Source organism: Myxine glutinosa, chromosome 6 (genome assembly GCF_964187855.1).
Source record: "Myxine glutinosa chromosome 6, kmMyxGlut1.1, whole genome shotgun sequence".
Classification (NCBI taxonomy): domain Eukaryota; kingdom Metazoa; phylum Chordata; class Myxini; order Myxiniformes; family Myxinidae; genus Myxine; species Myxine glutinosa.
Window position 1 is genome coordinate 89,180,939 of NC_136266.1, and position 23,211 is coordinate 89,204,149.

A 23,211-nucleotide genomic window follows, 5' to 3' on the forward strand; every position below is an offset into this window, starting at 1 on the left:
CTTAAATAAATCCATCCATCTATCCATCTTATAAATCCATCTTAAATAAAAATCCATCCTGTAACATTGCCTGGCATATATGTCGCAGCCGGCCACTATTCCGACATGGCTCGTCTGACATGAACGTCCGACATCCAGCAAAGTCGAAATGACCCACAATGCATTTGGGCACACATCCTCCTCTGAGAGTGGGCGAGTTATCGCCAGCACTCTGAGCAAATCTCATACAGCACACCCGTGACTCGCGGCTCGCTCGGCTCCTGTCTGAACACCCAATATCCCTCTACCCAAACTTCCACGGAGCCGCACGGCGGAAACACAGGTTTGTACCACACTTTAGTTAAACGAACATTGCCAGGATTCTCGGATAGACGTTTAATTTCACAACACACATGACAAAAATCCGATTTAAATTCAGAGATCGCCGATCGACCTGGCACAACCATCTCAACGCGACGACGCCACGCCGTCCCCCGTCTTGGCGCGCACCCTCGTGCCTCCACACGAATCCCAACACTCCCTGCACGCCGCTCTATTCGCGTTCGCGGCGGGGTTTACATCGCAAAAAAACAGGATCTCCGACGCTTGACCTCTCTGATCCAAAATGCACTATATGACACCAATTCCAAAGGTGAGCTGCCTCAGCGATACATCCCACACATACAATACACAATATCTGCCATTGAATGAACTCTTCAATTCAAGTAAAACACACATATTGATTCGAATTCTGCAACCATCTCCAAGAAACCGCTTCATATCAACAGTAGATCGACAAGGGCACTCCGGGTGCTTTCCTGACCCGATTTATATCAATTCGCTTCCCAAACAACTCCCAAACAGATGAAAATCCGGACTCAGTTCAGGACCTCGCCTGTTCTCTCGGATAGACGTTAAAATGGACATTCCCGGCCTGAATTTCCCCCAAGTCGAGCAGATCGCTTACAAAGTTTCACACCGAAACCCTCTGCTTTGCACATGACACACAGACAAACACATTGGCCAGACACACACGTCAATTAACATCCCAATATACATTCATTCCTCATTCATATACTCATAGAAGTCTCCCAGACTTCGCGCGAAACTCAGATCGACTCAAATCATGCCTTTCTCCAGCCACTCCCAAACAATCTTTGCTCATTCATGTTACGTCTCTCATTCAAGGAAAAGGATTTTTGGGACTGGTTGGACGGGGGGTGGGTTGAGGTGAAAAAAAAAGGGAAGGCAGGGCGGGGTGTTGGGGTGTTGCCTAGAGCCCTGGGACTGAGCTCAGGTCTTGGGGGGGTGGGGGGTCTTGGTCTGGTATCTGGTCCAGCGGCATCACTCGCTGATTTACTTGTTTAACTACCTCCTTAATTGTTTTGTCCTGAACTTTGCTTCCTGAACTTGCTTCCTTTGGCTCTGAAGCTTCAAATTCCTACAATGCAGCTCCTGCTTCAATTTTCAATATTTCAAAACCTAACCTGTCCTTCTCACCCTGTGGCCACCTGGCCCATTTCCTGTGAGCTTATTTATTTTCTCTTGTCCACCAGATCCTGGCCTGCTTTATCTGGACCTCTTGTCTAGAACTTAGTCTAGAGCTTCCTGGCTTGACCTCGTAGTTGTCACTACCTTCTTGTCAAACCTACCTGGTACCTACGCATTTCACCCTTCCTGGCCATGTCCCTTTGGCCGTCTAAGTTAACCACAGCCCTCCTTCCCTGGCATGCAATGGCATACCCCATCTTGTCTCTGGGCTGTTCCTTCCTGGAAAAATCTTGGCCACCTGGTTTCAACCTATATGGCTGTCCGACCTCATTTTCCCCTCCTGGTGCTAACTGTAACTTTAAGCTTACTGTTAAGTCCTTACTGGTTTATCCTTACTTGTTTATCCTGGCTTTAACAAAGCTACGTCATTCTGAGGCCTAAATGAGCCTTTACTTACAATTTCTGTTCGAGTGCAGACAGCGCGGAAGACAAGGAGACTGAACCCGCTCGAAGGAGGAAGGTACGAATTTGGAATAATAGCCCTCTGATATAAAACAACTCCCACCTTTAATCAAATCAACGTGCCTGCGCCGGCCTCAGGTCAGCCTTCCTCCTGTCCCTCGGGCTCCGTTTCCCGTCCTCCGCGTCTGTTGACACCCCACTCCTGGTACCATCTGTGAAGAATCAGCTCTTCGTTTGCAAAAGAAGTCCACAAATAGCCTGAAAAATGACGCAGTTTATTAAAGCCAACTTATACAGATCCGGAGGAGACAAGACATCTACAGCAAGCTACAGCAAGAACATGCCAAGTCAAGCCTTCCTGAAAACGCATTGATTCTCATTCACTTATATACGAATACGATTATCAGAAAATCTCCGAGAGAACGAAGCGACTGGCGAGAGTCCCTCCCACCGTTATCATTCGGGGGAGTCAGCCCTTCCTTATCATTTGGACCAATTGTTTCTCTGGGCTCCGAGAAAACAGAGATGTAACTCACAAAGAGGAGAGTGTATGCTTAGCCAAACAAACCCATATATTTTATGGGTTTGTGTACATGAGTAATCCAAAGCATGTTTATACAGAGTCATGCGTTGCTGAGATTAAAACAAAATACATATGGTAAAAACAACAGGTTTATGTTATCTAGCCTTGAAAAAGCACACGTATACAATTTGTTCAGCATGACCTCAGCGAGCCTCTCCTCATCCAAAACTAAAACGAAGCAAAAACCCTTTATTAACTTCATGAAAATAGCATTTTTAAACCAGATTTAAATCATAACACATTAGCGACCAACGTCTATATCTGAACTTTAGGCAATAACAAATCTACTACTTGACACATTTACATTGTCGAAAAATGGATTTACATCGTCAGAAAGTGGATTTACATTGTCGAAAGCATGCTGAAGTTTCACACTTAAATCATTTTTCCTTCAAGAAACATGTCAACAGAGCGGTGATGATTTTTTTGTAAACAGTATGAATTTTTGTTTTCTCTATTTCGCACATAAAAGACTCTTGTTACATATTTATGTGAATGTATGTGGATTACCATTCAGGTCTTTGCTTATCCGTGTGTAGTATATTAAGGGTTGTTGTGATTGGAGGGTCAGGAGCCCTTCTGAACAAGTGGCCGGAAACGGAAGTGACCGGAAACGGAAGAGAAAAAGACACGAGGAAAAAAGGACGAGGATTCTTCTTCCTCGCCCCGCACCGACGAAAGGTGGGATTGATTGAGCCGTGTGGAAAAGCGGCGTTCCGAAGCCCGCCTGGCGAGAGGAATCACCGGGACGTGTACCTGCCCGGTGGGGACGTCAAGTTGACGTGGGGCCGTGCATCGACCCCGCGTCTGGCACCGTTCCCAACACCGTCTAAAAAGACGCGTACGGGTCGCCCGTTGGGGCCTAACACGCCTGGCAAGCGGCGTGGGGCTTTTGGCTTGCTTTCCCGTCCCCGCGTCGCGTGGCCGCGAGGGGCTGTAGCCGGGGTGCTGGGTACGATACCTGCCCGGTGGAAACACGTCCACCCGGGGTTCGTTCAACCGCCCGAGTGCGGCGACGCTGACTATCATCTTGGTCAGGAGGGGCCCAGAGACATTGTGCGGGACCGAGACCAAAAGGGTGTCGTGAGTACTCACCGGGACACACGTATATAAGATGGCCATCTTACTCATAGGGAATTGATTGTGGCTGGGGAATTGTTGATGGTAGTGTATTGTTGATTGCTCGGGGAAAATCTCCGTGGTTGTGTCATTGAAATATTGTTGATGGTTGTGTATTGTTGATTGCTCGGGGAAAATCTCCGTGGTTGTGTCATTGAAATTGTATGGTATCATTACCATTGGAAATATATCCTTGAACATCAGTTGTCTCCTGGGTGAAATTCATATGGATTGCGTGGCGAAAGCGCATATATAATACAGCTTGCTGGCGGTGTTCCTCTCACGGTCCGGGGGTCACCGAGACCAGGTATTCATCGAGGGGACCACGTAACAGAATTGGGGGCTCGTCCAAATTACGATTTGCGGTTTCGCAATTGGGTCTACGTCCGGGATCTAAAATTGTATAACATAATAAAACTAGCGGGGTCACCCGTGGGAATCCCACGGGCATGGATGTGTGTGACATTTCGACATATTGAGTTATATGCTGCACATTCATTTTTACAAAATGGTTACTGGCAAGTCATCAGATCCAGAAATGGTGTGAATTTAGTTATTTCACATAATATGTGACCCCTCACTCCTCTCCACCTGACACTCTCCTGTCTCCACCTGACACTCTCCTGTCTCCACCTGACACTCTCCTCTCTCCACCTAGCACTCCTCTCCTCTCCAAACCCTCACATCCCTCTCCTTTCCAATCCCTCACCTCTCCAATCCCTCACACTCCTCTCCTCTGCAATCCTTCACACGCCTCTCCAATCGCGCCTCACACTCCTCTCCAATCGCGCCTCACACTCCTCTCCAATCGCGCCTCACACTCCTCTCCAATCGTGCCTCACACTCCTCTCCAATCGTGCCTCACACTCCCCTCCAATCACTCCTCTCCAATCGTGCCTCACACTCCTCTCCAATCACGCCTCACACTCCTCTCCAATCGTGCCTCACACTCCTCTCCAATCGCGCCTCACACTCCTCTCCAATCGCGCCTCACTCGCCTCTCCAATCGGCTTTCCCCGTCTCGTTTCTCTCCTTTTTCTCCCGTCTCGTTCTTTTTCTTGCTCCAAATCGGCCCGTCGGAATCGGAAATCGGCCCGTCTCGCCCGTCGGCCCGTCGGAATCGGAAATCGGCCCGTCTTGCTTTTGTGCTTGTGCGTAAATAAATTGTGTTCATGACACCATTTCTGGTGTTGGGCTAGCGGCTAGGGTGCCGGCTTAGGATCCTGGGTTCGAATCTCGGTCGATCGCCGAATTAATGCCAGGGGGGTTGACTCAGCCTGTCATCCTTCCGAGGTCGGCTAATTGAGTACCAGTTCACTGGTAATTCCCTGTTTGTCGTTGAAGGCGGCAAAAAGGGTTGGCGTCAGGAAGGGCATCCGGCCGTAAAACATTGCTTCAAAAAGGGGACAAAAAAACAACAACTACCACGGTCCCCGAAAAGGCCAACCCCCGCTTTGCGGGGAAAAATGGCCTCTAAACGGTGGTTTTTACACCATTTCTGGATCTGATGACTTGCCAGTAACCATTTTGTAAAAATGAATGTGCAGCATCTAACTCAATATGTCGAAATGTCACACACATCCATGCCCGTGGGATTCCCACGGGTGACCCCGCAAGTTTGCATTGACGTTCGTCGATGGACTCGTTCGCCCGTCTCATTCGTTTTCTTGCTGCATCCTGTTCAAGTCTGCGTTCTTCATCGATCGTCTCATTCATTTTGGAAATAGAAGTTTCCACGCAGCGCATGAATTGTCACGATCCTCAAGAGGAATTTGTCTCGTAATCATCAAATGATAAATGGCAAGTAAATTATATTGTGGAAAATTAAAGATTTCAAATAAACCTATTTAAAGTGTATTCGCACATAACTAATTTTAAAAAACGAAGAAATATCTCTCGGTAATTTCCTGAAACATATTTTACTTCCGGCTAATAATGTTGAATTAAATAAAAACGAAGAAATATATGTCGGCATCATTGTTGACGTTTTTGTGACGACTGTCATCAAACGAAAAAGTAATATATCTTAACGGAAAAGCAAAAGCGAATTTTTAATATATATCGACACGTTGCCGTCGGTGTCATGTTGGGCGGTGTATGATACACCATGACGCGATTTTTAAAAATATATCTCTGCATTTTCCCGCGTGTGTGGAATGTTCTCAATTATTGCTGACACCGAGTCCAAAACCATCGATAAAAATGAAATCATATGGTGAGTTAGATTGGAGATAAAGGCGTGAGAGAGACTCAATGGCCTTGAAGTTGAAGTTACAGGCGTTTGAGAATTCATTTCGTTCTATAAACGGCAACTTTCATTGGATTTCCTTCCCGTTTTTTTTCAACCGAGTCGAAAACTATGTTAGCGACTGTGAAAAATGAAATGATATATCGAATTTTTAATATGTATCGACACGTTGCCGTCGGTGTCATGTTAGGCGGTGTATGATACACCATGACGCGATTTTAAAAAATATATCTGCATTTTCCCGCGTGTGTGGAATGTTCTCAATTATTGCTGACACCGACTCTAAAACCATCGATAAAAATGAAATCATATGGTGAGTTGTGTCATGTTAGACGGTGTATGATACACCATGACGCGATTTTAAAAAATATATCTCTGCATTTTCCCGCGTGTGTGGAATGTTTGTGGAAAATTAAAGATTTCAAATAAACCTATTTAAAGTGTATGCGCACATAACTAATAAAAAAAACGAAGAAATATCTCTCGGTAATTTCCTGAAACATATTTTACTTCCGGCTAATATGTTGAATGAAATAAAAACGAAGAAATATATGTCGGCATCATTGTTGACGTTTTTGTGACGACTATCATCAAACGAAATAGTAATATATCATAACGGAAAAGCAAAAGCGAATTTTTAATATATATCGACACATTGCCGGCGGTGTCATGTTGGGCGGTGTATGATACACCATGACGCGATTTTAAAAAATATATCTCTGCATTTTCCCGCGTGTGTGGATTGTTCTCAATTATTGCTGACACCGAGTCTAAAAGTAAAACCATCGATAAAAATGAAATCATATGGTGAGTTAGATTGGAGATAAAGGCGTGAGAGAGACTCAATGGCCTTGAAGTTACAGGCCTTTGAGAATTCATTTCGTTCTATAAACGGCAACTTTCATCGGATTTTCTTCCCGTTTTTTTTCAACCGAGTCTAAAACTATGTTAGCGACTGTGAAAAATGAAATGATTTATCGAATTTGATTTGAAATAAAACTGGGGGAGAGCAAGACACCACGGGCCTACAAAACAGGACTCAAAGCTATGCGAGTTAATAAAATGGTGGATATTTGTTTATAGCCACTCCCAGAATGGGTGGAGCTATGGGTGGAGCTACTCTGCAAACCGAGTAAGCCACACCCCGGACAGACACCCAACAGATAGACAGACAGACAGACAGACAGAATCATCTACGGCTATTATAATATAGATAATAATATTTTATTAATTAAAATTTATTAATTAATTATTAATTGGTAAAAAAAATTTGAGAAATTGGGGTAAAGTCTTGGGGGAAGGTTAACAGGTGTTAACGATAGACACCATGGCGTTTGTGGCACAGAACTTTGGGGTAACCCCGAGTGAGGCACAGTTCCGAGCGTTGCTAAAGTCGGACCTATTGAAATTGGCCAAACATTTTAACTTGGAGGTCCGAACTAATTTGAGGAAGGCAGAGTTGCAGGCCACGGTGATACAATCTATGGTGGGATTAGGAACATGGGACGAGTTAGCCTGGGAGTGGCTACCCGAAGAACCAGAAGATGTTGAGCTCCGGAAACTGGAGTTGCAATTACGGAGCCAGGAACGGATTAAAGAAGAAGAAAGGAAAGCAGAAAAGGAAAGAGCAGAAGAAGAAAGGAAAGCAGAAGAGAGGAGAGAAGAGAAGCAAGCAGAGGAAAGGAGAGTGGAACGAGAACTCCAGGAAAGGTTAAAAGAAGAAGAAAGGAAAGCAGAAAAGGAAAGAGCAGAAGAAGAAAGGAAAGCAGAAAAGGAAAGAGCAGAAGAAGAAAGGAAAGCAGAAGCGAGGAGAGAAGAGAAACAAGCAGAGGAAAGGAGAGTGGAACGAGAACTCCAGGAAAGGATGAAAACAGAGGAAAGGAAAGCAGAAGCAGAGGAGAGGAGAACTGCAAGGGAACTCGAAGCAGAGGAGAGAAAAGCGGAAAGGGAATTAAAGGAACGTGACATGGAGCTTCAGCAAGAAATCAAATTCAAGGAGCTGGAGTTAATGAGAGAACGGGGAGAGGCACCACCCTCGCTGACGGGGTCGACACCTAACCAGAGAACCTGGGATGTGGGCAGACATGTGAGGCTGGTTCCACCGTTCAGTGAAAAGGAAGTCGCGAAATTTTTTCCACACTTTGAGAAAGTGGCTCGACAATTAAACTGGCCGGAGGAGGCCTGGACCATACTCGTGCAAAGTGTGCTGGTGGGGAGAGCTCAGGAAATTTATTCGGCGCTACCAATGGACCAATGTGCAGATTATGAGGTACTGAAGACGCACATCCTCAAAGCCTATGAGTTGGTTCCGGAAGCTTACAGGCAAAAATTCAGGAATGCCAGGAAGAGGGAGAGTGAGACCCATGTGGAGTTTGCCAGAGTGAAAGAAAACATGTTTGATCGGTGGTGTGAGTCAAAAGGAGTCGGGAAAGACTTCGAAACATTGCGTGACTTGATCCTGGTGGAGGAATTCCAGCAGTGTGTCCACGAGGACATCAAAGTGTACCTGCAGGAAAAGAAGGTACCAAAGTTGTGGGACGCAGCCACCATGGCAGATGATTATGCCTTAACCCACCGAATAGGGGTCCATGAACCTAACTCCTCGCCTAGATCTCCGCAGGGGAGGTGGGGAACAGCAGGTGCGGAGAACGACAATACATGGCGGCGGCCTCGAGAGTATTATGGGGACAACGCGGATACCCCACCTGTTCGAAGTCAGAGGGCTGCGGGCCCAAGACAAACTTATTTTTCAGGGGGCCCGAGGCAGACCACGAGTTTTTCCTCCGGGCCTACTTGCGCGTTTTGCAAGAAACCTGGACACTTGATGTCCAGTTGTTACCTCATGAAAAGGGACAACCCAGAGCGGAGTCCGACTATTACAACTCCGAATGCGATGGCTAGCGTAAGAAATCGCCATCAAAAGGGTTACCAACCATTTATTTCAGAGGGGTTTGTGTCCCTGGATGGAGCCTCGACTAACCGGAGACCGGTTAGGATATTGAGGGACACAGGGGCACATCAATCTTTAATGCTTGAAGGCATTTTGCCATGGTCCGAGGAGACGGCAACGGGGGATAGTGTTCGTTTGCAGGGGATCGGGGGCGGTGTTAGTGCTCCCCTTCATGTCATCCATTTGGAGTCCGATTTGGTGTCAGGACCGGTCACCGTCGGGTTACAAGCCACGCTTCCTGTAGAGGGTGTATCTGTGGTTATCGGGAATGATTTGGCCGGGGGTCAAGTTTATGGTAACCTGAGGGTTGGTAAAGAGCCCAGCAGGGAAAATAACGCCACACCAGCTCGGGATGGCGACAAAAGTGCCAAGTTATTTGTAGGGGGACTGAACTTCAAAACAGAGGAAGAAGTTCTGACCTCTGTCTTCAACAGATATGGGCCGCTGGTGGAAGTGCGGTTGGTAAGAGACTGGGAAACGCAACAGTCAAGAGGGTTCGGCTTTGTCACGTTTGCCAGCACAAAAGACGCCAGAGAGGCAGAGAAGAATTGGAATGGCAGAGATTTGGAGGGTCGGACCATAACAGTAGGGAAGGCATTTCGTAGACATCGAGAGGTCTACAGGAGAGGACAACTGGGCGGTAGTGTTGGTGGTGGCCGCAATCAATATTATTATGGAGGCTCCCTGAGTTACGGCCGCTCCCGAAGGAAGGATTGGCAAAGTAGTGGCCGAGAAGGAGACCGCTATTCATGGGACTACAGGGACAAGTGGTCCCACCCTAATTATTAGGGAAGTTCTGAGAAGTTGAAGCACTGAATGCGGCGGAGCCGCCGAGCCAAGATTCCTACACGGATTAACCGTGAACGCCGTTCCTAAAGGCGTCCATGTAGTGAACTTTCATGCACGGACTAACCGTGAACTCCACGTTCCTCAAGGCGCCCATGTAGAGAACTTTCCTGCACGGACTAACCGTGAACTCCACGTTCCTAAAGGCATCCATGTAGTGAATACTCGGCTTGGCCTCCCAGAAAAAGTGCTATCGAGTGGCTTAACTTTGGATCTGTGATCAACCCCTTAACCTTCATTCACAAGAAACTGGCGGTCAAAGTCAGAGGGTCCTGAGATGGAGTTTGATTTGGCAGGGACAATGTCGTTGCTGGTGCTTAGTCCAGAGTGAGTAATCTGGAGGGGTTGTGGTGAAATTTTGGTTGCTTTATTTTTAAGTGATAACTGTGCCCGGGGGCAACTGATAATGTGGGGGGGTTGAGTTATCTGGTTTGTTTCTCCAAATTGGCCGGCAAAGAAAGTTTTCGCTGGGTTCAAACTTTCTTTCTTGAAGGGGGGGAGTGTTACATATTTATGTGAATGTATGTGGATTACCATTCAGGTCTTTGCTTATCCGTGTGTAGTATATTAAGGGTTGTTGTGATTGGAGGGTCAGGAGCCCTTCTGAACAAGTGGCCGGAAACGGAAGTGACCGGAAACGGAAGAGAAAAAGACACGAGGAAAAAAGGACGAGGATTCTTCTTCCTCGCCCCGCACCGACGAAAGGTGGGATTGATTGAGCCGTGTGGAAAAGCGGCGTTCCGAAGCCCGCCTGGCGAGAGGAATCACCGGGACGTGTACCTGCCCGGTGGGGACGTCAAGTTGACGTGGGGCCGTGCATCGACCCCGCGTCTGGCACCGTTCCCAACACCGTCTAAAAAGACGCGTACGGGTCGCCCGTTGGGGCCTAACACGCCTGGCAAGCGGCGTGGGGCTTTTGGCTTGCTTTCCCGTCCCCGCGTCGCGTGGCCGCGAGGGGCTGTAGCCGGGGTGCCGGGTACGATACCTGCCCGGTGGAAACACGTCCACCCGGGGTTCGTTCAACCGCCCGAGTGCGGCGACGCTGACTATCATCTTGGTCAGGAGGGGCCCAGAGACATTGTGCGGGACCGAGACCAAAAGGGTGTCGTGAGTACTCACCGGGACACACGTATATAAGATGGCCATCTTACTCATAGGGAATTGATTGTGGCTGTGGAATTGTTGATGGTAGTGTATTGTTGATTGCTCGGGGAAAATCTCCGTGGTTGTGTCATTGAAATATTGTTGATGGTTGTGTATTGTTGATTGCTCGGGGAAAATCTCCGTGGTTGTGTCATTGAAATTGTATGGTATCATTACCATTGGAAATATATCCTTGAACATCAGTTGTCTCCTGGGTGAAATTCATATGGATTGCGTGGCGAAAGCGCATATATACACAAAGAATTAAGTTAAGCACCCCCCCCGTTTTTTTACAACCTCGCGCATTACAAGTTTGTTGTCGTCAAAACAGTGTAATATACCCATGATATTGCTATATTTTCTGGAGAAGTGATATTATGGTCACATAAAAACATAACAATCATGCCGTTTTCAATATTTTATTCTGAATAATTTAAGGTGAAATTTTTTGGGAATTTTAGGCATATTTTCACCTCAATTTAAGTATGGAGCTATAGGTCCATCACGGACAGTGTGGATGACGTTTATGTTTTCTAACGTACAGTCATTGTTCTGAGAAGACCTCTAGCGATCTTTGCGTCAATAACGTGTGTAGGACCCACGTGATCGGATCACTGACTCAACCCTACGTCTCATAGACCCTGTAAGCCGTCGTATGCGTTGCTGTGGCAGGTTGTTCCATTCCCGATGTAATGCACGTTCCAATTCATCCAGATTGGCTATTGGAGGGACCATCTTCGCAATTTGTCGTCCCAACATGTCCCAAACGTGCTCGAGGGGGTTCAACCTGCCACAGCAACGCATACGACGGCTTACAGGGTCTATGAGACGTAGGGTTGAGTCAGTGATCCGATCACGTGGGTCCTACACACGTTATTGACGCAAAGATCGCTAGAGGTCTTCTCAGAACAATGACTGTACGTTAGAAAACATAAACGTCATCCACACTGTCCGTGATGGACCTATAGCTCCATACTTAAATTGAGGTGAAAATATGCCTAAAATTCCCAAAAAATTTCACCTTAAATTATTCAGAATAAAATATTGAAAACGGCATGATTGTTATGTTTTTATGTGACCATAATATCACTTCTCCAGAAAATATAGCAATATCATGGGTATATTACACTGTTTTGACGACAACAAACTTGTAATGTGCGAGGTTGTAAAAAAACGGGGGGGGGGGTGCTTAACTTAATTATTTGTGTATATAATACAGCTTGCTGGCGGTGTTCCTCTCACGGTCCGGGGGTCACCGAGACCAGGTATTCATCGAGGGGACCACGTAACACTCTTTATAATGTGAAAGGCAAGTACAATTGCTATCACTCATTAATGTTAGAGAGGGAATATTCAAAAATATGGTTACAACATAAGAAGACGAAAGAGAGAGAAAATTCGGAGAGGCATCTAGCAAATGAATGAGCGAGTGTCCTACTCTATTCTATTTGGAATTTATATTTCCTCACTCCTTGTTCGTTTCTCATATTATATCCTTTTTTCTGCCCTCCCGCAAATAAAAGCAAAAGGGCATTCTTGCATCTATCATTACATATTTTAAATAGTGTCATCACAATCACCGAGTTCGAAGTTGTCTTACTTGGGACCCACTTATCACATTACTCGTCAATAGACATCTATCTCAGTATTATCTATCAATTAATTATCTATCTGTCAACAGACAACTACCTGGATCATTGACAATCATTGACAATCTCTCAAATAGCGTTTTTTTTTACCACCTTTGATTAAAAAAACCCCCACCCTTTGATTCCTTCCAATAGGTTTTTCATCGCCTCCGACTTCCCACATATATTTATTTCCTTCAAATAATATGTGAATTAATTTTCCATGCACATGTGAAATACAGTTTGTTTATAAATCCTGTATTTGCACACTATTCAGCCTTGAAAACTTGGATTAAAAAAAAAAAATTAGGTACAACAACCTTCCATTTTTTTCGCTGTGGACAGGTCAGAGTTTTTATATTTTATTAAAAACTTCAAATATGAATCATGATGTTTTTCTTTCCTCTGCATGGGTTGTAATAAAAACAAACCTTTCTTTCATGGTAGATGATGCATTGTTCAGTTTTTTAATGTGCATAACCTCAGCAGTCCTCTTGATCTTGATTGTACAGAACTTTTATTTGAGTGTTGTATAGTAGACCGCTGCCTCATCTCTCCCAAACAAAGCATGCAATACCTAATTTCCTCTGCATTGGTTGTAATCAAAACTTGCCATTCTTTCCTCAAACCATACCTTTATTATATTTCATGATGATAGAAGATGTATAGTTCAGGCTTCAAATGTACACCTGAAGCCTGAAGCCCAGGGCCCACTTTACGACAATGTAAATAAGTAGCAACCAAAATGACGGATGTATGATTACATTTTTATTGAGGTTACAATTGTGGGTGGAGTCAGGCCAGCTAAGTTGAGAGACAGAGCGTCAGACAGATGGAGAGACTATAAACAGTCACGTGAAAAAGTAAGTACACCCCATGTAAGGTTTTGACTTTTTCAACATATTTCAACATACTACGTACAGCTATTTGATCTTCATTTCAACAATATTGATAGATAAAGGTGATATAATATAACAAATATCATGAAACATTTACATTTTGTAGTAGTGGGGCGGCTTAGCCCAAATATTCAAAAGAATTGTGCATTTTGTGAAACAAGCACCAAATTTGGCACAAATGTACATTAATATGTTGCGAACATTTTCAGATATTGGGCCACTTGAAATTCCGTAATTTTTTTTTTCAAATTTTTTCAAATTTCGTAATTTCAAATTTTTCGGGTGACACCGTCACAATTTCGGTCTTCGAGGCCGGCCGATAGGCAAAGTGTGACCGGAAGGGACGAGGTTCTCCTGACCACGTGGCCCTCGATCTGGGAAGCGAGAGGCGTTCCATTAGTGGACGCGCCCCTCACGCCCGACTTTTGGGCGGCCCCGGCAGGCCGTTTGTTTTGACGTTCCGTGACAGGCCCCGCACCCCCACCTCCGGGCCGACCGGAAGCTTGTGCTGAGTACATCATACCTGAACAACTCAGTGAGGCAGAACACAGCAGTGCACACCAGGGTGACCCCTTCAGTGCATAAACCAATTAACCTGTCCACTGCAGGGCATATAGAAATGAAGTTATTTTCTGCATATAATAATAATATGAGTTCAGTTCTATATAACAATGTCTGTTATCACCACTACCACTACAACTACCACTACTACAAGCTTTGTCTGGAATTTTGTGGACTAACAGACAAACAGACATACAGACAAGCTGGGATCAAAACATTACCTCCTTCCACCATTGAGTGTAGAGGTAAACATCATGGAAATTATATCATGCCCTAGATTTAATTCATGCTTACCCGTGTATTTGCTTCACTGGTTCACAAGGTCTTTTGCATACATGTAATTCAGACTCTCGTCTTCATTGCTGACCACACAATGTTCGCAACATATTAATGTACATTTGTGCCAAATTTGGTGCTTGTATCACAAAATGCACAATTCTTTTGAATATTTGGGCTAAGCCGCCCCACTATATCGGCCGGCCTCGAAGACCGAAATTGTGACGGTGTCACCCGAAAAATTTGAAATTACGAAATTTGAAAAAATTTGACAAAAAAAATTACGGAATTTCAAGTGGCCCAATATCTGAAAATGTTCGCAACATATTAATGTACATTTGTGCCAAATTTGGTGCTTGTATCACAAAATGCACAACAGGTTTGCTATGCTGCTACACTATAGTCCATTGTGTAATAGTCCATTGTATATAAGAGCCTGGTGTTGGCTTAGCGGTTAGGGTGCCGGCTTAGGATCCGAGGATCCTGGGTTTGAATCCCGGTCGATCGCTAAATTAACACCATGGGGGGTTGACTCAGCCTGTCGTCCTTCCGAGGTCGGCAAATTGAGTACCAGCTTGCTGGGAAGAATGATCCCAGTGTGTACCCCGGTTTAGAATAGGTACACCGTATCCCTGCGCATCGTAAGAGGCGACTAAGGGTTGGCGCCAGGAAGGGCATCCGGCCATAAAAACATTGCCTCAAACAGGGAACCATGATTGTCATGGGGCCCGCAAGGCTAACCCCCGCTCTAGCGGGGAAAAATGGCCTTAAAAAAACGATCATTCATTCATTCATTCATTCAGTCCATTGTATAATTTAAGTAAACTTAAATGCAAATTTTGCATGTGGAAAAAGTAAGTACACCCCTACATTTATCACCACTTCAAATACCTAAAATTAGAATCAGGTGCACCAGCTCAGGTGCATCTCAGCCAATGGAGTATCTTCTCTTCTAGACTTGGTTATGTCAAACTTCCCTGCTAATGTCTGCTGCTCTTCTTCTGCTCCAATCGGTTCTTCTGATCATGTGCTTGTCAAAGTGGACATCTCTCTGGCCATTCTCAGAGAGCCTCCTCAGCGTCGACGAGTCTGGCATTTCACTCAGGCCGACTGGGACGGTCTTCAAGCAGCCATCAATCGTCTGGATTGGTCTCCCATCTCCACTGCCTCTGACATCAATTCTTCCTGGGAATTCTTCCAAAGCAAACTGATCTCTCTCATGCACAGATTTATCCCATCTCGCCTTCAATTGTCTTACCCTTCCTCCCGTCCATGGTACACTGAATCTTGTGGTGAGGCAGTTGCCCTGAAACAACTTGCCTTTGCCTCTTGGAAGGCCAATCCAACTGAAGGCAATCTCAATTCCTTCCACCAAGCTCGGAACAAGTGTGTGTCTACCCTCAGGAGTGCCAGGAAGCACTATCTCTCCTCACTCAAGAATGAACTCTCAAACCTGTCTCCTTCCTCCAAATCCTGGTGGCGTCTGGTCAAATCCGTTTCTGGTGTTTGTTCCCCCTCCATCCCCTCCCTTACCTCAAATGGCCACACAGTTGACATCGCACGTGACAAAGCAGAATGCCTCAACTCTGTGTTCGCCTCAAAATCCTTAGTCCCAAACCCATCTCTCTCTGTTCCCACATTTCCCAGTCGAACCCAACTGCTCCTGGACTCTGTGTCCTTCTCTCCTGACAAGGTGGAGGAGTTTTTGTCAAACCTCGACTCTGATTCTGCAACTGGACCAGACGGCATCAGCCCACGGGTCCTAAAATCCTGCTCTGCCGCTCTATCTCACCCTCTCTCTGTTCTTTTCACCCTATCTTTTGCTCAAGGTCATCTGCCAGCATCTTGGAAATCAGCTAACATTACCGCTTTACACAAAAAAGGTGCAAAAACAGATCCTTGCAACTACAGACCAATCAGCCTGCTCCCAATTATCAGCAAAGTCATGGAATCCATCATTGCTTCGGATATGAAATCTTTCCTCTTCTCCAATGGCTTGATCTCTGATCATCAATTTGGTTTCAGACCAGGTCACTCTACTCTGGACATGCTGCTTCTGCTGTCTCAACAATGGATGGAGGTCCTCAATGCCAAACAGGAAATCAGAGCTGTCTCCCTTGACATATCACGGGCCTTTGATACGGTCTGGCACCCATCTCTGCTCACCAAACTCTCCTCCTATGGTATCCATGGAAATCTCCATGCATGGCTTGCGGACTTCCTCTCTGGTCGTAGTCAACGTGTGGCCCTGAATGGATTTCTCTCATCTCCCCTTCCTGTTCAGGCTGGAGTTCCCCAAGGAAGTGTGCTGGGCCCTGTGCTTTTTCTGGTCTTTATCAATGATCTCTCCGACTCTCTGGAAAATCCTCTATCTCTTTGCTGATGACTCCACTCTCTGCCGCTCCATTCCTCTTCCCTCAGATCGGCAGTCTGCAGCCTCCTCACTCTCTGAAGACCTGGACAAAATCACAGACTGGTCAAACAAGTGGAACATGTCTTTCAATCCTGACAAATCTCACTCTCTTACTATGTCTCTCCGAAAAGATCGACTGGACAACCCTCCCATCTACTTTCTCAACAATCCTCTCCAAGAAGTTCTGTCGCTCAAGCTTTTGGGTCTCACTATCTGCCATGATCTTTCTTGGGAAAACCACATTTCCAAGCTGGCCTCCAAAGCCAGTCGCCGACTGGGCATCCTCCGTCGTGCGAAGTCCTTCCTCGGCACACCTGAGCTCCTCACCACATACAAGGCTTTCATCCGCAGCTCAATGGAATACTGTTCTCCCCTATGGGCTGGTGCTCCTGCCTCACACCTGGCTCGGCTTCACGCTGTTGAATCCAAAGCTTTCAAAATCATTGGAATCTCCCGCGATGAAGCTATCTCTGAGGGCCTTTCACTCACTCACCGCAGGCAGGTAGGTGGTCTTTCTGTCTTCTACCGACTCCTCTCCGGCCTTGCTCCCCCAGCTCTCTCTGTGCTCTGTCCCCCAAATATTCCTACAGGTCGCACAAGATCTGCCAGCAACCCTCTGATGGTTAAACTGCCGAAATCTCGGCTCTCTGCTCACCTTCACTCTTTCATTCCTCTTTTCTTCCGCCTGTGGAACAAACTCCCACACTCCCTTCAATCCCTCTCCTCCCTCCAGGTCTTTAAAACAGCTGTTCACCACCATCTCTTATCTTCCCCCATCCATAACCTTGATCTTTTCTACCCCCACTAATTCACCCCAGATCCACCTTGTTTGAAATTCCAACTTCTTTCCTGGAAATCCTGGCAGTGTCCATATGTTTATACCTCTCACACTCTCCCACCCCCCCCCCCCCCTTCACATGCCTCCCCCCCCAAAGCCCTCTCCCTCCCACAGATCTCTCGATGTCTCCATGTCTCTCGGTCCCTGCTCTCAAATGTTGTGTTTGTGTCCTTCCCCCTCTCTCCCCATCTTGTCTACCGCTCCCGATGTTATTTGTTTGATGTGTCTGTTTGTCTTTCTGGGTGATTAATGTTCGCTCTTTCACGAGCCTCGATCTTGTATACAAAAACAAAAACAAACAAAAAAAAAAAAACATCGTTAGAGAGGATCTTGGAGGAACCAGTCTTATTTAAACCTCAGCCATTTCGTTTGGTTTGCTCTTTGTTGTTGAAGTATGCGGCGTCACCATGCCGAGATCAAAAGAGCTCTCTGAGGCCTTCAGAAAGAAGGTTATAGATGCCTACGAGTCTGGGAAGGGATTTAAAAAGGTCTCCAAACAATTTGAAATCAATCATTCGACTGTCCGGAAGATCATCTACAAGTGGAGAAGATTCCAAACAACTGCCAACTTGTTCAGGCCAGGCCGCCCCAGCAAGTTCAGCCCGAGAGCAGACCGCAATATGCTGAAAGAAGTCTCTAAGAACCCCAGAATGTCATCACGGGACCTACAGGTAGCTCTTGCCACTGTTGATGTCTAAGTGCACGAGTCTACCATTAGAAAGAGGCTGCACAAATTTGATCTGCATGGGAAGTGTGCCAGGAGGAAACCTTTGCTGTCCAGAAAGAACATCAGGGCATTTCTAAAGTTTGCCAATGAACACCTAGGCAAAGACCAACACTTCTGGAACAATGTGCTCTGGACAGATGAGTCAAAGGTTGAGCTATTTGGCCACAGTAACAAAAGACATGTTTGGTGAAAACCAAAGACAGCATTTGACGACAAGAACCTGATACCAACTGTAAAGCATGGTGGGGGAAATATTATGGTTTGGGGCAGCTTTGCTGCATCAGGGCCTGGGCAGCTCACCATCATAGAAACCACTATGAATTCTTTATTGTACCAGAGGGTGCTTGAGGATAATGTGAGGCCATCTGTCGGCTAGTTGAAGCTCAACCGAAGGTGGACCTTGCAACATGACAATGACCCTAAACATACCAGTAAATCCACCAAGGAATGGCTGAAAAGAAAGAAATGGAGGGTCCTGGAATGGCCAAGTCAAAGCCCGGATATAAATCCCATCGAGATGTTGTGGGGGGATTTGAAACGAGCTGTGCATGCAAGAAACCCCTCAAACATCACACAGCTGAAAGAATTCTGCATGGAGGAGTGGGCAAAAATTTCTCCCAGTCGATGTCAGAGACTGGTAGACAGTTATAAGAAACGCCTACTTGAGGTTGTTTCTGCCAAAGGGGGCAATACCACCTATTGGAGCCAAGGGTGTACTTACTTTTTCCACATGCGAAATTTGCATTTATGTTTATTTAAATTATACAATGGACTACAAAATGTTGGGTCGCCACGTCAAAAGCCAAGATGGCCGCCACCATATATATGTCTGAACGTTGTGAGCGAAATATCTTGAAAATTAAACGAACTACTAACTTCTAATCTGGTGTGTGGGTGTATCTACGCATAAGGAAGAATGCTATTGCAAATTGGGTCGCCACGTCAAAATCCAAGACGGCCGCCACCATATATATGTCTGAACCTTGTGAGCGAAATATCTTGAAAACTAAACGAACTACTAACTTCTAATCGGGTGTGTGGGTTTATCTACCCATAAGGGAGAACGCTATTGCAAATTGGGTCGCCACGTCAAAATCCAAGATGGCCGCCTTGCGTCTTCCACTTTGTCAACTCATATCACTTCACCGACGGGGGACCGATGCGTAACGCTTGTCACACATGCAAACCTGTCCATCACGTTTTGTCATAATCCATCCACAACTTTTTAAGATGTCCCGCTATACGTCGTTTTGGTCCCAACTCTCAACGGTGAAGAATCACTTAAAAATAAAAAAATTCTCATATTTGGATCCAGATTCGGATCGTCACCACCAGAATCAAAATAGTTCGCTCTTGTCACACATGCAACCTGTCCATCACGTTTTGTCATAATCCATCCACAACTTTTTGAAATATCCTGCTATATCCTTGGGAGACGACGGCAGGGATTTTCGAAGCTCCACGCGGTCTCCACGTTTTCAAAGTTAAGTCTGTTCACCTCTCCCACCTCCCCCAAAGCCCTCCCCCTCCCACATTTCTCTCGATGTCCCTGCTCTCAAATGTTGTGTTTGTGTCCTTCCCCCTCTCTCCTCATCTTGTTTACCGCTCCCCTTGTTTTTTGTGTTTTGTGTGTCGGTTTGACTTTTTGTGTGATTAATGTTAGCTCTTTCACGAGCCTCGATCTTGTATACAAAAAAAAAAAAAAAGTTTCATGATATTTGTTATATTATATCACCTTTATCTATCAATATTGTTGAAATGAAGATCAAATAGCTGTAAGTTGAAATATGTTGAAAAAGTCAAAACTTTACATGGGGTGTACTTACTTTTTCACATGACTGTGTATATATATATATATATCAGTCACTATGCGACCTTCATATCATCAGTGGAGAACCGCCAGCAAGGTGTCCCATACAGCTGCTGCTGCACCTTGCTGGGAGCGATAAGCACCGCCTGCCACGCGGTAACGTTATCTCTGGTATCCACTCATCATATGGGGTCAACCTGGTTGCGGTTGGGAGTTACTAATAATGGTATCTGTAATCTGGTTCTCCAACCTAATGAGCGGACAACATGACGTCATCGCCATGCACGTCCGCCTTGCCTGCAAAGTTCCAGAGGAACCATCTAGCAGTGCGTCATTACGGATTATAAATACAGATACTGTCACAAGTGCATGCAAAATTCACAGTTACCGACCTGGTTTCGCCCTTGTTGGGGCTTCATCAGGGCAACGCAGTGAGCCTTCCATACACTTGTAACTCGGTGACCCTTTCGGTTTTTATATCAGTCACTATGCGACCCTCATGCTTATGCTTATCCTATGCTTATGCTTATCGCTCCCAGCAAGGTGCAGCAGCAGCTGTATGGGACACCTTGCTGGCGGTTCTCCACTGATGATATGAAGGTCGCATAGTGACTGATATAAAAACCGAAAGGGTCACAGAGTTACAAGTGTATGGAAGGCTCACTGCGTTGCCCTGATGAAGCCCCAACAAGGACGAAACCAGGTCGGTAACTGTGAATTTTGCATGCACTTGTGACAGTATCTGTATTTATAATCCATAATGACGCACTGCTAGATGGTTCCTCTGGAACTTTGCAAGCAAGGCGGACGTGCATGGCGATGACGTCATGTTGTCCGCTCATTAGGTTGGAGAACCAGATTACAGATACCATTATATATATATATATATATATATATATATATATATATATATATATATATATATATATATATATATATATATATATATATATATATATATCTGAGCCTCAATGTCCCTCTGACAAGGGTGTACTGTATAAAGATGCTTACATACAGAAATGTGGGCCTGTATATCTGCAATCATTTATTCACATCACCTAAATCAAGCCATTCTTCACTTCATCTTTAACCTGCATATATATAGTATTTGTACTTTTACTTGATCAACATAAAAATATATATTTAACCGACAAATCTCAGAATTTAAAACAGATCCATGTGCAATTCAAATGATTGGAATAGTCTATATGACAATGGTAGCAGCCCAAAGATATATAGGTATGAAAGGTCCATATGATCTTTACATGTCCAAACTATTGCCCTATTTCCTGCAGGGAATGGCAATGGCAAACTACCCTGGGTATCAATTTACATTAAACTGCTTCAGCACCACCGATGCTCTGCAAAAAGAAAGGACATTCGATTGAATTGGATTGAGAAATCTTTACTCGTCATTTATTGTCTTTCTAATTCAAGTCTCTGTGGTTTCTCCTTCTCCATTTATTCGTAGACCAGAACAGTTTGTCCTGTTTATCTTGTGACTTGTCTGGAAACTTATTTGTAAATGAGTGAGAGTTATTTACTGTATCCTCCAACAATCTGTTCAAAATATGATCGAGCACAGAAAAAGCTAATCATGATTCAATTTCCCACTTTTGTTTTTGTTTTTACATCAAAATCCTTTAACAATTATTTTATGAAAAAACAAAAAGCATATTTTTTAACCGTCATTGGCTTGATGAGTTGGGTTTGGACATCAAAGAGCATTTGATCAGGTGCTAAATTCATTACAGTCAGACCCTGGATGCGTTCCTGAAAAGTGCGACGAATATCGAAACGATGTAAATCAAAGCAATCTTTCTCATAATAATTAATAGAATAAGGGGGCGGGGGGGGGGGGGGGGTGTTACTGATGTCGTCACTTCAAGTATTATATTTCGCTTTTCACAGATTGATATTACCCTTTTTTGGTTCATGACAGTTCTATTCAAATACACATTTGTATAAAAAGTATTACCAGATATATTTGGATCGAAATAAACCTCTTCTGGAAGTGGTCAAACTTGGTGGTACATCTTCTTCTTCCTCCTTCTTCAATGAACGTCTTCAAACGTAATAACCCGGCAACATCAACAGCACGTTCAACAGCATTCTTTCGACGAATAACACCTAATTTCACTTCTAAGGTAACACTTTTAAGATGCCTCTTAGCCACTCGACAGAACAGTTTATTTATTTATTTATTTATTTATTTGCGGCGCACGGTAGTTATCTCTGCAATTTTGCAATCTCCCAATTTGGAACTTTATTGATGTATTGTGGTATTTTTTTATCAATCTTGTAAGTTCTGAAAATGCTCGAAAATAAAATAAATGGCTTTTAAATCGACGCAAGTGTGAGTTGAGGCGATGCAAATCGGGTGGTGGCATTAATAACAAAATGATGTGTTTGCGAAACGACGTAAAAAGGGGAGACATAAATTGGGGCATTACTGGATTTGCAAAGTGTTGAAAGTGTTCAATACTATTCCAATAAAAACAATCACTGGCCTACTTTGTATGTATTGGTTCATTTATTTAGGTTTGTGTCGTTAGTCATTTATATATTATTTTCATTTTTCTCCAGCTCTTGGTACAGATTGTTCAAGGTTTCCTCCTGTAGATCAATTAATGGACTAGACGGATTTCTGAGAAATGTGAATTTTAGGTGCATTTTTGGGTAAAAGTTGGGAACCTCACTTTTTAATATAAGTAGGGTATGCTGAATTCGATTAACCCGGTTCCCAAGCCGAGTTTTGAGTTTTTGACCTTCAAATTAGCATAAACAAAATGGCCGCCAAATTGCCATTTTTGGACAATTTCTTTGAACAAGCATTAATATATCATGTGTATACATGCAGCTCTTTTACTTTAACTTGACAACTTTTACCCCAAAATGCACCTAGAAGCTTATACATGGCCTTTTTTCATAAATCCGTCTCGTCTATAAGGCAAAGGATCAGAGTTAGTCCTTGAGCCAACCGGCCATTTTTTAAAGTGAATGCTCCGGGGGGGGGGAGTAATTCTCATTATGATTTTCCATTAGACCAATGTCTCAAGTGTCAGAAAAGGTGTGATGGACATCTGAGAACGGTAGCTTAGTGCTCGGATGGACGCCATCTTTGAAACCACCCAGCTCGAAAATGCCCATTTGGTGGGGTACATTGTTGCACGTGTATCTGGACTTCTATACTAGCTATCGATGTGCGGTTGACGACTAAATATACGTCCGATGTGTA